The following is a 16,933-nucleotide window of genomic DNA, read 5'->3' as shown; positions in this document are numbered from 1 at the left end:
GGTACTCGGAGTTGCAATTGATTATGCTGGTGACCATCTGGAGACAGTGAAGAGCAGGTTGGTGTAGTAATTCTATATCAAGATGACAAAACATGATATTTACATTTTTATAGAAGAGCAATATATATATATATGATTGACATATTGCTAGATATGTAATTAAGCCATAATCTAAATTTTCAGAATTTAGATCTCAGTGGACCAGTTACCGGAGAGAAAAGTAAGAAAATGGCCGAAAGGCGACAACTCATGTCTTTCCGTCCTCATATAGAGTTCTGGCAAGCAATGGGGAGTTGAAAGTGTTCTAGACAATGTTCGCAAAAATACCCCAAAATTCAGGGACTAGGAAGGCAATAGATGTTTATACAAATAATAATTCAAAAGTGGCTGTGGGCATAAGAATACTGCAATAAGAAATAGAATTGAACAAAAGCAATTTCACTTAGACATCATGAAATATAAGTGAGCTAGTAAATGTAATATAAGGTATGTGTTACTAATTCAAGAAATTTTGAGATATAAGAAAAGAACAGAGATTGACACGAAGCCGATCGACATAAGATCTTTATTTAAATGAACTTTCAAGAATCAAATTAAAAATAGCATAGCGCAAATAGTGTCATGAACTTTTGTAAAAATATAATGCTAATTGTTTACAGCAGTAATTATGTTATACGTAGGAAATAAGAAAATTAAAGTAACTTCAAGTTAATGCTTAAATCCCTACTTACTTTAAAATTCTTTCATCTTAAAGCGTTACATCTGCTACAGAGTGAAAGTAATATGTTTATATTCAAATGTTACTTATATACTGTTGATATGTACATTTAATGTTATTTATCTTCTGTTATAAAACTCGTTAATTTCGTAAATGATTCTACTAACGGCGACGGAAAGAAGATTCAAAATTCTGGCACCGAAATGTAAATGAGAACGGGACAGTACACTTTTAAGTGCTTAAGTTTATTAATTTACAAGTTTAAGGATGTACTTTGTAACGATATTTGGAAGAGAGAATAAGAGAGAAAGGTTCGGCAAAAAAAAAAAAAAAAAAAAGCAGAACTCGAAACCTTATGATAATACTTCAGGTTTGTAGCGCCGTGGTGCCAGAAAATGGAACTACGTTGTCTGCTTGTAGCTGTTTCGGATTCGGGTTAATATAGCTACTTAAAATATCAGGTGGAACACATTGAATTTTGAAGCCTTGCTCTGTTAGATAGAAAACGTATAGATATGGTTCGTTGAAACATGAACTTAAAAATGGGTTAACATAGCGAAAATAAACCCTACTTTTGAGTGTGATTTATAATAATAATCTACATTAAGTTATTATTGTGCCAGGTGCTTTCTACAAAGTTTCGTTATTAGACATTTTGTGAAGTGAAGTTATATTCCGTATTGCTGAAATTTGTTCTTTTCGATTGACGTTATTAGTGGTTGGCCAGTTTGCCTTATGTATTTGTTCGTTAAATTGAAATTATACAACGTACAGAAAAGAATTTTCTCTCTAGTTCTCGCAAGAACATTTGATTGTAGGAAGAAGTTTAAAAAATATAATATGTAGAGAGGATTATTGAAACACCCATATATATTGTAAAAGGGACGAGAAGTTTCACTTATTGGTAAGTGACCCAATTATATGCTTTGATATATATATATATATATATATATATATATATATATATAAAATAACAATATATATATATATATTAAATTCTGTTGTATGAATAGTAATATATATATCGATCTATTCAAGTTTGTCATTTTAATAAATATTTTTCGATCATATACAGCTTTTTCTTTACGATAAAACTAAAATTAATATATTCAACTGACCTATGAACCCGATAGGTAATGAGTTAATTCGATTCGTAGCTTGTTGTACCTTGTTAAATCATATAATTATTATTCTAAAATAATTTAAATTCAATTGTAATTTCAGAGTAGTGAGTTTTGTAGGGCAGTTTTAATTGTCTCGGCTCACTTCCACCCAACGTCACTGCTATTCCATATTATATGGGACGGGGTACATTGCAACTTGTATTGTTTAAATAACTATTTATTAATGTCTCAATAAATGTTGATATTTAATCACGAAAATCTTGATTTAGTAATGCTGTTCTTTAGAGAATTGTTTACGAATTAATTCCATACATCTTTGAAATCTGTCTTAGCTATATACTTAATAGTCTTTACTGAAACCAGTTTGTTTCAAAGTGTTGGCAGGAAAAGTCACGAAAGTATATATGCCGATGTAGCCTTAAGTGAATGGTAGTTAGTCTGTGCTCACTAAGATAAACAAGATGGATTGAAAGATTATGAATATATGTCGTAAGGATAAAAGATTAGGAAGATTATAAGTATATGAGTTAAAGAAGATTCAAAGGAGATTATTGTTAAAAGATTAAAGAACAAAGTTACGAATTAAAGTAAGAATAAAGATTCCAGATTTGCATAATAGTGAACGTATGTGTTTTGATTACTGGTGCATTACGATTCATGTTAGTTTAAGATAAAGTATAATCAAGCCAAATATGCTCTTAGAAATAATATCATTTCAATTTAATAAAGTTAACAAATGGCGCAGTCGGTAGGATAGGATTCAAGCTCTAGGATTGATCCAAGAAGAATTAAAGTTAACAGATTGTATTGAAGGATTATGAGAGAAAGCTAGGTTATACAATGTCTTCATTGCCAAGATTTCCATCTTTTAACTGTGAAACCGATCGCTGCAAGCATATTTAGAACGTTTTGAGCATTTGTGTATTGCTTCGCAAATTCCGGAGGACAGAAAATCTCAACATTGTTTGCTGTTATTGGTTCTGAAGCGTATGAGCAAATTTGTAATATCTGTTGGCCAGCTTCACTATCGGAAAAATCATATGAAGAAATCAAGACAGCTATGAAAACATATTATGCTGCAAAAGTGAACATTATTTCGGAGAGATTTCAATTCCAGAGCATGAAGCAGAAGCTTTGTCAATCGATTACTAGGTTTGTACTAGATCTTAAAAAGCAATCATTGTATTGTGGCTACACTTGTTGCTTGGATGAGAATCTTCGAGACCAGTTTGTGTTTGGAGTCACTGATAAGGCGATTCGGCGCAAACTGTTAAACACCAAAGATTTGACTTTCCAGCAAGCTATAAACATTGCTTTAACTATGGAAAGCACCGAACAACAGTTGAGGTTATATAAGCCTAAACCAGAGTCTGGTATAAATTTGGTGCATCCGGCAAAGAATCGTTTTGCAAAAGTTAACGATCGGCATGGGTCTAGTTCGAGTTCAGCATCTCCAAAATCATCATCAACTCCAAGATCATCACCGAAATTTCCTGCTCGATGTAGTTTCTGTAGATTACAACACAAGAGAGGAGCTTGTCCTGCGTGGGGAAAACAATGTTTAAAATGCGGACGGAAGAATCACTTCGCATTAGCCTGTCAATATGACACTTTTGAAGCCTCTGAAAATACCATCAGGAAGTCGGAATAGGACGAACTAGTTGAAATGGCAAATCAGCTGAAGTTAGATCACATATTTTGTGATACAGGAGATGAGCGCACATTATCCGATTGTGATCCACACTATGGCATGACGGACGTATTGTGGTATGATCAGTGGAACAAAGATAATTCAGAGTGCAAGGATGAAGAGTGTGACAGGGCTAAATGCACGGATCAACAGCAGGACATGATTGGGTTGGGAAAAGAAGAGATATCAAACTACCCAGACATAGGAGTAATAGAGGATAAGCAGAATTCTCCCAAGAGAATAAAACATGTTTGGGCAAATTGGTGGAATTACAAAAAAAGGTCACGAGATGATCGGAAAGGGTTTGATAGAAAGGCGGACAAGTGTGATTCTATGGAAGCCGGCAAGAACACTTCGTGGACGGAGGAACTACAAGAGCGTGACGTAATTCTTGCTCAGCTGATGGAGAAACAAAAGTGCATGCAGACACAAATAGATTGTCTGCTGAAAAGATGGCAGGCGCAGCAAAGAAGAAGGAAGTCTAGAAGATGGAAAGGAAATGAAGATTATTCCGATTATTCTTAGATTTCTTAGATTGGATTTCTGTTTCTGTGATTAGCTTCTGTTGCAAGTTGTTAGATTATGTTACTAGATGTTAGATTAAGTTGCAAGATGTAGAGTTTTGTTTGTAAAGAGTTGGAATATGAATGTTGGAATATAAGACTACATAGATAGAAAGTGTTTAAAAATGTGCACTAGCCGTTTCTAAGGTAATTTGGGCATGAGTATGTGCAAATAGAAAGATATAAGGTGTAATGAAGATATAGATTAATGATGTTATGAAAAGATATGATTTAAGATTATAAGACTGTTTACGATTATAAGATAAGTATGATTTAATGAGATTGATGTTACTAATGAGATTTGTATGAAAAGAGAATACGGCACAGATTAAGAATAAATTGATTCAATAAGATATATGAAGTAGTGATTTGGAGTAGCTTACTATTGTAGTAAGTTAGAGACTAGAAAGAGACATTGGTACGATAGAAAATATTTTGATTAAGTAATCTAACAAATGGCGCAGTCGAATGCTAAGAATTCTATGCTCTCAAGTTGGTGGGAATAGATACAGAATATGGTTGACACAAAAGTTAAAAGTTGGATTGCACAAGAATTTCAACAGCAAGATAAGCAAATAACTTTATTAAAAGAGGAGATATGTATGCTAAAACGACAACTAAAGTGTAAGCAGGCAGATACAGCGACTAAACTGAATTATAATGACCATTTAACTACGTCGTCAAACATCAGTGAAGTGTGTAAGTCCTGCACAAGATGTAAACAAGTTCACAAAAATAAGGATTGTCCAGTTAAATCCAAACGATGTTTCATTTGCCTGTTTATAGGTTATTATGAGAGGGCATGTTTTGCAAAAAGGTTGAACCCCAAGTTTGAATGGAAACATACACGCCAGAACTCGGAAGTTCCAAATGTTGCCCAGAAAGAACTTAGGCCTAATCAAACCAAGTTAAACGCAGACATCAAAAGGGAAGCCAGCCTGCAATGAAGCTCTGTTTTCAGTAGTCAAAGCACACTGTAAAGAAAAATCTACTAATGTGAGTGGTGTGTTGTCATCAGCAGCAAATTCGAGAAGTGATCAAATCGAAGAAGCGGAGAGGAAGATGTAGGAAAAAGTACAGGAAGTTAAGCAGAAGTGCGATAAGGTTAAAGCGAAGATTCTTAGGAGGAACCTTAGACCAAACGAGACAATTTGGGATAATAACTCTAACTGGAAAGCTGGGCAGGAGAAAGATGATGATGAATGCCTAGTTTCAAGGATTGCCAGGAATACACCTATCAGGGTTGCCAGTGGTATACCTTCCAAGAACAAGATCATATTAATCTCTACATTTATGAAGCATTTTGGAAAGTGGCACTCAGAAGATAGAGCTAAAAGAAAGTATTAGAAATAGACAAAAGGTTCATTAATGAATTATTGTTGAAGTTTGTAAAGGGGAGAGAGTGTTGGCAGGAAAAGTCACGAAAGTATATATGCCGATGTAGCCTTAAATGAATGATAGTTAGTCTGTGGTCACTAAGATAAACAAGATGTATTGAAAGATTATGAATATATGTCGTAAGGATAAAAGATTAGGAAGATTATAAGTATATGAATTGGGGAAGATTCAAAGGAGATTATTGTTAAAAGATTAAAGAACAAAGTTACGAATTAAAGTAAGAATAAAGATTCCAGATTTGCATAATAGTGAACGTATGTGTTTTGATTACTGGTGCATTACGATTCAGGTAAGTTTAAGATAAAGTATAATCAAGCCAAATATCCTCTTATAAATAATATCATTTCATTTTAATAAAGTTAACACAAAGGTGAAGCTAAATTTACAATAGATTGTCAAATTAGATATTAATATTATTTCATTTGAGCGATTTTTAGCCTTTGAAAAAGATTAGTGGATTTTTAGGTTTTTTAATACCAGGACTATGAAAATATTTTTAGAAAGTTTTCATAGACTGGCTTTAAAGGAAGCAATACCCTGTAGAGAATTACAACTACAAATAAATGTGGAGTTTAACTATTTTTATTGGTAGCAGCAGAACTAACAACCTTTTCTACAATCTGATGGAAGAGAAATATATTCAATATGCCTATGTACATGAAAATTGTTGAATTTGAAATTTTGAAAATAGAATGCGTATACGTAAGCAAATGTTAGAACCTCTGTAGACATACAGGTAATACTTTCATGCGTAAGTTTGCTATACTAACTTTAATTCTTAGTCTTTCACTTCCCTCTTATGGCTGTTCCTGATTGATACATGGAGTCTATTGCGAGTAACACGTGTTTACTATAGCTATGCTGGTTCAGAATCCCGCCAAATGTGATGTGCACTGCGTCATATGTTTTCTCCAAGCACAAGGTAAGAGCCCAATGGATATTCACAAAGGACTTTATGGAAACATAAATCGACAACACGTAATGAAATGATGTCACGAATCCTCAGAAGTGAGGACGAAATTGTAATATGGTTGGTTTCAACAGTAGGGGCTAAAATTGCATAACAATGGGATTCAGAAGCTAGTACTTCGGTTTAAAAAGTGTTGGACAATGGCGATAATTACATCAAAAATTACTCGTGTACTTCTAAATACGTAACACTGTAGTGCACGTAAAATACACTTATTTGACTGAATATGATTAAAAATAGTTCAAATCATTGCTATAAATTGCTCTTTTTGTAATTCTCCGAGTTATTTCGGCTTTAGTCATTAGAGAAATACACAAAAATATTAATACCGATTCCATTTATTTATTTCTACTCTAAATTTTTGTTTTGCGTTTTAATTTTCATAACAATTACATAGCATTTTTAAACAAAGTAATATATAATTATTAATACCGGTAGGTTGTATAGATTGATGCTCGTATTAAAATACATGTTAAAATATTTATTGAGTATTTTAATGGTATATAGAGAAGAATTATGTGAAATTTACTAACCACTCTCACGAAGTTCATGTAAACCATAGATCGAATTCTCAATCAATTTGGAGATATTGCTGCTTAAAACTTATACGAAAGGTTATAAAAATAACAAATGGCTAATTGTTTGTGTTATTGGCATTTCAAGCGAAAAACTAGACAATATCAAATATTCGTACAAATCTGTAGCTATTGTCATTCACTGGTATGACAAAACATGTAATCTTCTGCCTACAGACTCAGCACTCTTACTTTTTAAATACATATAGCACTTATATATTAGGGAGAATGTTTAATCGATTGTTGTTTATCATTAACAAATCTAAAGTATAGAATAGATTGTTTGGGTATCATCCCAAAAACTAATTTATTTCGTATTTCTTAAAGATTAGTCGACTTTTAACTTGGACTAGTCACGAAAGCCTTACAAAAATTCAAACGAAATGCTATAACTTTTCTGAGACACTTTAATTTACAAGTAGAATATAATGAAAACAACCATTTATTATGGGCAATAACGAACACGCTTCTTAACAACATAAAACTTATTTTTCTCGATTTGCTTGAAAATCAATCAGAAATTAACTATTAAGCATATTACTTTAATTAGTTCTTTGTCATTTATCGATTGATGTCTAAATCGACTTTGGATTTTACATTAGACAAACGGAAATTAAAACTTAAGAGTTAATTATAATTATATTTCATTAATCATATTATAAACCATATTCCTGCTAGTGTCGTTAAGATTGTTTCGATAAGAATATAACATTGTTTTCATCTCAATAGGTGGCGCAGTTCCTGTACAGCATTGTTTTTTACGAGTGCAAAGGAAGTGGCGTTATTACTATTTTCTCGAAAATACACACCAGCTTCTACATTCACCCATATCAGAATTTTAGCTATATCGATTGGCATACCATTATCTCCCATTAAATACTATTAACAGTGTGGGATTATATTTCGTCCCTTTCAAGGTTACTATTATTTGTGTTCATTGAAATAATGCATTTTATTGGTGCTAGTGTACAGGAGATCTTAACATTTGATTCTTATAAATTGGAAATACTGTGTATTTTAATTTTCAGTTATAGAAACTTATTAGTTTGTTTGTTTTGGTTTTGGTGGTATTTGTAATTTCATAAAACATATTCTGTGAATGTTATTAAGGTTGTGAATTATATAAAAAGATGTTCTGTGAAGTAAGCATTTTTGAAATTCTGTTAACACAAACACATTGCAACGGACAGCGTTATGTAAGTTACGTAAAACGCAGAGTGCTGAGAGTGCACTTTTAAGATTTCTTCAGAGAAATTTCAGGCGCAACTATAATGAATATGATCCGAATTTTTGAGTCATGTGCTGAAATGTTGTATATATATATATATATATATATATATATATATATATATATACTTCAGTCTATTTTGTTAAAGTGAATGGAAATAGAAGTTGGTTGAAGTCAAAGTCGAAGAGTTGAAGTTACAGTCGGACACAGCATCGTGAACTTCTTTAATGTACAGTGCATAACGAATCTTAGTCAAAGTTGATAATCGAGACTTGAATGTAACATTTACGAAGTTATTTGAATATACTAATAGTGCACACCAAAGTTTGCTGCATTTGTTCAGTGTACTTCTGGATTTTGGGACATCGTCGTCATCATCAGTAATAATCCTGTTGACCTATCCTTGGGAATTATCATACACTTGAAAGTTACATAGCCAACATTCGCTATACAAACATACACTTTAACACATTAAGAATGAAGGAAAATACATGTTAACTACTACTTTGAAGGTGTTTATCATTTACACCCACGGTTCTGTTTTGCCGTTATCAAAATAGTGGATAAGTTCCCCGAAGCACCTAAAAGCACATTATAGTTGCGTTCGCATAACAGCAATATAGGTAATTTGGGATTTATCTTGAGGTAATGAAAACAATCTGATAGTACTCTGAGTGCTCAATAATAACTTTAGTTACATTCCAAACTCAATTTTAAAACAAGTACCAACCCAGTTGAGATGGTGAAGATGTTAGTGTGACTTACAGCTATAGTACAGCTCAGTGTAGAAATAATAGGTGTAATAGTTCCAAAGTCGAAACTTTAAAATTATCAAAATTTTAAAGCTTAACAAAACATTTCTTTCAATTGTTAGAATTTCAAGTAAGAATTTCAATTGTTAGAATTTCATTAATCTAACTAGATTTTTCAGTATTCCAAATTATGTAAGAATGTCGTACAATCTTCCCTCCTAAGTCAGTCGTAGGACTTTCTAAATCCAATAAATAATTGATGTACTGGGGTATTGTATTTCCATTTCTTTTAGGGTATTCGTCGAATGGTAAATATTTGATCGATGGTTGATAAGTTTCGGCTAAATTTGCACTGATAATCAAAATAATTTTATCTGTGTAGGGTGTTAATCCTTGTAACTCGATATTTGGGAGGATTTTATAGAATATTGTTAGAAGAAAAATGCCTAGATAATTATTACAATCAGTTTTGTCGAATTTATTGTGAATTAGAGCAATCATTGATTCTTTCCGCTCTTGTAGTAATTCCTCCTTGTTCCAGATAAGGAGAATAAGTTTGTGTATCTTGTTCCACAATTTTCTTCTTCCTGCTAAAATTTAGTCAGTCGAAATTTCATCTACAACCGGAGATTTGTGTTTCTTTAATTTCATTATAGCGATTTCTGTTTCTGTTTGGTTGGCGCTTTAATATACAGGTCTTCTGTGTGTAGTTTCACCTTCTACAAGAACTTGAGTTTTTAACTGCCTGTTAAACAAGTCGTCAAAGAAATATTTCTATCTATTCAAGATGCTCTCTGTATCAACGAGAATTGTTTCATCGGCTTCCTTTAATATATGAGTGTGAGGTTGATATCGTTTCTTAAATCGTTGATACCCTTATATATGTCCCAAATGCATTTGCTTTTATTATTATCTTCAAGTTTATTCATTTTAGCTTTTAAAAATTGCATTTATTCCAAAAGTTTTAGAAGTTTCACAAAATTTTCCATAGTTATATCATTTGGATTTTGTTGTCAACGCAACTTTGATTGCTTTATCTTGTCTGAAAAATTAGTTCATTCTTGGCCGAAACATGCTTGTTTCTATGTATTTCCGCGGGCTTCAATTTCACTTTTACTTACATTTTAATGTTATATCTAATTTCAATCCAAATATTCTCTATAATAGTACTTTCTGAACCTTATAAATCCGAGAATCTATTGGACACTTCAATATGTTATTCACCTATCGTCTGAGTATCCTCTAACGTCTATGGTAAATCTCTACGTGTTCAAACCTGATAAGGAGGAAGACACGTGCATTATCAACTTTTTATGTTGTTTCTTTACATAGTTAATGTAGAGGTTCTACTTAAAAGATAGATTAAGGATTTAACAGACCGTAACCCATTACGGAAATTCAAATACGGTTGTCAACAACTTGACTATACTGACAGATTCTCCTCTTACGAAGCTATTGACGTGTCTGACTGTTCTCTGTTCTGACTGTCCTGGCTTTTATTTTTTGGTCAGTTTATATATTTTGGTTTGGCCATTAACCTGTATGAGTTCCTTGTTTACTTATTGTATTTTTTACGTCATTGTCATTTATCTGTTTTCACTTTCTTGAAAGTCACTCTATTTGTTTATAGAAACTTAACCTGTTTCGTTTTACTTTCAATAACAAATTTTAAATATACACTGACGTATTTTTCCGTAAGATCAATAACCTAGGGAAAATTATCAACGGAGGGCAAATGTAAATAGACCCGACAATAGTTACGTTTATTAGAAATACTTTACCCCACAAATAGGAGCGGATTGATGAAAATTTTAGGGCTCTCTATTATTCTAAATTTGACCCAGAGTTACAAGAGATCAATGTTTTCCTTAGGTTCCTTTAGGTCAATTAAATCCAAGTTTGGTTGGGCATCGGCGCATCAGTGTATTCTTGATAAATTAAATAATATTCTGATTGAAAAAGTTGTTTCAAAAACTTTGGATCTGGGTAAAGATTCATTGAGAATGTAGATGGAAGTGGAAAAAGCATTGCCGGATGTATCTCGCATTTTACAATAAAAAAGTTATCAGAAGCATACAAGCACAGAAGTATTTATGAAATAGAATTTATCAGCCTGGTAAGGCCATTTCAAGTTTTATACACTATTGTGAAGTGAAGTTAGACATTTTGTGAAGTGAAGTTATATTCCGTATTGCTGAAATTTGTTCTTTTCGATTGACGTTATTAGTGGTTGGCCAGTTTGCCTTATGTATTTGTTCGTTAAATTGAAATTATACAACGTACAGAAAAGAATTTTCTCTCTAGTTCTCGCAAGAACATTTGATTGTAGGAAGAAGTTTAAAAAATATAATATGTAGAGAGGATTATTGAAACACCCATGTATATTGTAAAAGGGACGAGAAGTTTCACTTATTGGTAAGTGACCCAATTATATGCTTTGATATATATATATATATATATATATATATATATATATATATATATATATATATATATATATATATATGTATAAAATAACAATATATATATATATATTAAATTCTGTTGTATGAATAGTAATATATATATCGATCTATTCAAGTTTGTCATTTTAATAAATATTTTTCGATCATATACAGCTTTTTCTTTACGATAAAACTAAAATTAATATATTCAACTGACCTATGAACCCGATAGGTAATGAGTTAATTCGATTCGTAGCTTGTTGTACCTTGTTAAATCATATAATTATTATTCTAAAATAATTTAAATTCAATTGTAATTTCAGAGTAGTGAGTTTTGTAGGGCAGTTTTAATTGTCTCGGCTCACTTCCACCCAACGTCACTGCTATTCCATATTATATGGGACGGGGTACATTGCAACTTGTATTGTTTAAATAACTATTTATTAATGTCTCAATAAATGTTGATATTTAATCACGAAAATCTTGATTTAGTAATGCTGTTCTTTAGAGAATTGTTTACGAATTAATTCCATACATCTTTGAAATCTGTCTTAGCTATATACTTAATAGTCTTTACTGAAACCAGTTTGTTTCAAAGTGTTGGCAGGAAAAGTCACGAAAGTATATATGCCGATGTAGCCTTAAGTGAATGGTAGTTAGTCTGTGCTCACTAAGATAAACAAGATGGATTGAAAGATTATGAATATATGTCGTAAGGATAAAAGATTAGGAAGATTATAAGTATATGAGTTAAAGAAGATTCAAAGGAGATTATTGTTAAAAGATTAAAGAACAAAGTTACGAATTAAAGTAAGAATAAAGATTCCAGATTTGCATAATAGTGAACGTATGTGTTTTGATTACTGGTGCATTACGATTCATGTTAGTTTAAGATAAAGTATAATCAAGCCAAATATGCTCTTAGAAATAATATCATTTCAATTTAATAAAGTTAACAAATGGCGCAGTCGGTAGGATAGGATTCAAGCTCTAGGATTGATCCAAGAAGAATTAAAGTTAACAGATTGTATTGAAGGATTATGAGAGAAAGCTAGGTTATACAATGTCTTCATTGCCAAGATTTCCATCTTTTAACTGTGAAACCGATCGCTGCAAGCATATTTAGAACGTTTTGAGCATTTGTGTATTGCTTCGCAAATTCCGGAGGACAGAAAATCTCAACATTGTTTGCTGTTATTGGTTCTGAAGCGTATGAGCAAATTTGTAATATCTGTTGGCCAGCTTCACTATCGGAAAAATCATATGAAGAAATCAAGACAGCTATGAAAACATATTATGCTGCAAAAGTGAACATTATTTCGGAGAGATTTCAATTCCAGAGCATGAAGCAGAAGCTTTGTCAATCGATTACTAGGTTTGTACTAGATCTTAAAAAGCAATCATTGTATTGTGGCTACACTTGTTGCTTGGATGAGAATCTTCGAGACCAGTTTGTGTTTGGAGTCACTGATAAGGCGATTCGGCGCAAACTGTTAAACACCAAAGATTTGACTTTCCAGCAAGCTATAAACATTGCTTTAACTATGGAAAGCACCGAACAACAGTTGAGGTTATATAAGCCTAAACCAGAGTCTGGTATAAATTTGGTGCATCCGGCAAAGAATCGTTTTGCAAAAGTTAACGATCGGCATGGGTCTAGTTCGAGTTCAGCATCTCCAAAATCATCATCAACTCCAAGATCATCACCGAAATTTCCTGCTCGATGTAGTTTCTGTAGATTACAACACAAGAGAGGAGCTTGTCCTGCGTGGGGAAAACAATGTTTAAAATGCGGACGGAAGAATCACTTCGCATTAGCCTGTCAATATGACACTTTTGAAGCCTCTGAAAATACCATCAGGAAGTCGGAATAGGACGAACTAGTTGAAATGGCAAATCAGCTGAAGTTAGATCACATATTTTGTGATACAGGAGATGAGCGCACATTATCCGATTGTGATCCACACTATGGCATGACGGACGTATTGTGGTATGATCAGTGGAACAAAGATAATTCAGAGTGCAAGGATGAAGAGTGTGACAGGGCTAAATGCACGGATCAACAGCAGGACATGATTGGGTTGGGAAAAGAAGAGATATCAAACTACCCAGACATAGGAGTAATAGAGGATAAGCAGAATTCTCCCAAGAGAATAAAACATGTTTGGGCAAATTGGTGGAATTACAAAAAAAGGTCACGAGATGATCGGAAAGGGTTTGATAGAAAGGCGGACAAGTGTGATTCTATGGAAGCCGGCAAGAACACTTCGTGGACGGAGGAACTACAAGAGCGTGACGTAATTCTTGCTCAGCTGATGGAGAAACAAAAGTGCATGCAGACACAAATAGATTGTCTGCTGAAAAGATGGCAGGCGCAGCAAAGAAGAAGGAAGTCTAGAAGATGGAAAGGAAATGAAGATTATTCCGATTATTCTTAGATTTCTTAGATTGGATTTCTGTTTCTGTGATTAGCTTCTGTTGCAAGTTGTTAGATTATGTTACTAGATGTTAGATTAAGTTGCAAGATGTAGAGTTTTGTTTGTAAAGAGTTGGAATATGAATGTTGGAATATAAGACTACATAGATAGAAAGTGTTTAAAAATGTGCACTAGCCGTTTCTAAGGTAATTTGGGCATGAGTATGTGCAAATAGAAAGATATAAGGTGTAATGAAGATATAGATTAATGATGTTATGAAAAGATATGATTTAAGATTATAAGACTGTTTACGATTATAAGATAAGTATGATTTAATGAGATTGATGTTACTAATGAGATTTGTATGAAAAGAGAATACGGCACAGATTAAGAATAAATTGATTCAATAAGATATATGAAGTAGTGATTTGGAGTAGCTTACTATTGTAGTAAGTTAGAGACTAGAAAGAGACATTGGTACGATAGAAAATATTTTGATTAAGTAATCTAACAAATGGCGCAGTCGAATGCTAAGAATTCTATGCTCTCAAGTTGGTGGGAATAGATACAGAATATGGTTGACACAAAAGTTAAAAGTTGGATTGCACAAGAATTTCAACAGCAAGATAAGCAAATAACTTTATTAAAAGAGGAGATATGTATGCTAAAACGACAACTAAAGTGTAAGCAGGCAGATACAGCGACTAAACTGAATTATAATGACCATTTAACTACGTCGTCAAACATCAGTGAAGTGTGTAAGTCCTGCACAAGATGTAAACAAGTTCACAAAAATAAGGATTGTCCAGTTAAATCCAAACGATGTTTCATTTGCCTGTTTATAGGTTATTATGAGAGGGCATGTTTTGCAAAAAGGTTGAACCCCAAGTTTGAATGGAAACATACACGCCAGAACTCGGAAGTTCCAAATGTTGCCCAGAAAGAACTTAGGCCTAATCAAACCAAGTTAAACGCAGACATCAAAAGGGAAGCCAGCCTGCAATGAAGCTCTGTTTTCAGTAGTCAAAGCACACTGTAAAGAAAAATCTACTAATGTGAGTGGTGTGTTGTCATCAGCAGCAAATTCGAGAAGTGATCAAATCGAAGAAGCGGAGAGGAAGATGTAGGAAAAAGTACAGGAAGTTAAGCAGAAGTGCGATAAGGTTAAAGCGAAGATTCTTAGGAGGAACCTTAGACCAAACGAGACAATTTGGGATAATAACTCTAACTGGAAAGCTGGGCAGGAGAAAGATGATGATGAATGCCTAGTTTCAAGGATTGCCAGGAATACACCTATCAGGGTTGCCAGTGGTATACCTTCCAAGAACAAGATCATATTAATCTCTACATTTATGAAGCATTTTGGAAAGTGGCACTCAGAAGATAGAGCTAAAAGAAAGTATTAGAAATAGACAAAAGGTTCATTAATGAATTATTGTTGAAGTTTGTAAAGGGGAGAGAGTGTTGGCAGGAAAAGTCACGAAAGTATATATGCCGATGTAGCCTTAAATGAATGATAGTTAGTCTGTGGTCACTAAGATAAACAAGATGTATTGAAAGATTATGAATATATGTCGTAAGGATAAAAGATTAGGAAGATTATAAGTATATGAATTGGGGAAGATTCAAAGGAGATTATTGTTAAAAGATTAAAGAACAAAGTTACGAATTAAAGTAAGAATAAAGATTCCAGATTTGCATAATAGTGAACGTATGTGTTTTGATTACTGGTGCATTACGATTCAGGTAAGTTTAAGATAAAGTATAATCAAGCCAAATATCCTCTTATAAATAATATCATTTCATTTTAATAAAGTTAACACAAAGGTGAAGCTAAATTTACAATAGATTGTCAAATTAGATATTAATATTATTTCATTTGAGCGATTTTTAGCCTTTGAAAAAGATTAGTGGATTTTTAGGTTTTTTAATACCAGGACTATGAAAATATTTTTAGAAAGTTTTCATAGACTGGCTTTAAAGGAAGCAATACCCTGTAGAGAATTACAACTACAAATAAATGTGGAGTTTAACTATTTTTATTGGTAGCAGCAGAACTAACAACCTTTTCTACAATCTGATGGAAGAGAAATATATTCAATATGCCTATGTACATGAAAATTGTTGAATTTGAAATTTTGAAAATAGAATGCGTATACGTAAGCAAATGTTAGAACCTCTGTAGACATACAGGTAATACTTTCATGCGTAAGTTTGCTATACTAACTTTAATTCTTAGTCTTTCACTTCCCTCTTATGGCTGTTCCTGATTGATACATGGAGTCTATTGCGAGTAACACGTGTTTACTATAGCTATGCTGGTTCAGAATCCCGCCAAATGTGATGTGCACTGCGTCATATGTTTTCTCCAAGCACAAGGTAAGAGCCCAATGGATATTCACAAAGGACTTTATGGAAACATAAATCGACAACACGTAATGAAATGATGTCACGAATCCTCAGAAGTGAGGACGAAATTGTAATATGGTTGGTTTCAACAGTAGGGGCTAAAATTGCATAACAATGGGGTTCAGAAGCTAGTACTTCGGTTTAAAAGTGTTGGACAATGGCGATAATTACATCAAAAATTACTCGTGTACTTCTAAATACGTAACACTGTAGTGCACGTAAAATACACTTATTTGACTGAATATGATTAAAAATAGTTCAAATCATTGCTATAAATTGCTCTTTTTGTAATTCTCCGAGTTATTTCGGCTTTAGTCATTAGAGAAATACACAAAAATATTAATACCGATTCCATTTATTTATTTCTACTCTAAATTTTTGTTTTGCGTTTTAATTTTCATAACAATTACATAGCATTTTTAAACAAAGTAATATATAATTATTAATACCGGTAGGTTGTATAGATTGATGCTCGTATTAAAATACATGTTAAAATATTTATTGAGTATTTTAATGGTATATAGAGAAGAATTATGTGAAATTTACTAACCACTCTCACGAAGTTCATGTAAACCATAGATCGAATTCTCAATCAATTTGGAGATATTGCTGCTTAAAACTTATACGAAAGGTTATAAAAATAAC

General features: G+C 32.7%; 1 protein-coding gene across 1 annotated transcript in view; it reads right to left on the bottom strand.

Moving 5' to 3' along the window:
* The window catches only part of LOC145660786 (uncharacterized), a 126,129-nt gene that overhangs the window by 31,101 nt on the left and 78,095 nt on the right, over nt 1-16,933 (bottom strand). The window lies entirely within an intron of this gene.

Source organism: Thermobia domestica, chromosome 9, assembly GCF_964235325.1.
Source record: "Thermobia domestica chromosome 9, izTheDome1.hap1.1, whole genome shotgun sequence".
In the NCBI taxonomy this organism is placed as follows: domain Eukaryota; kingdom Metazoa; phylum Arthropoda; class Insecta; order Zygentoma; family Lepismatidae; genus Thermobia; species Thermobia domestica.
This window is presented reverse-complemented; position numbering and strand designations above follow the sequence as displayed.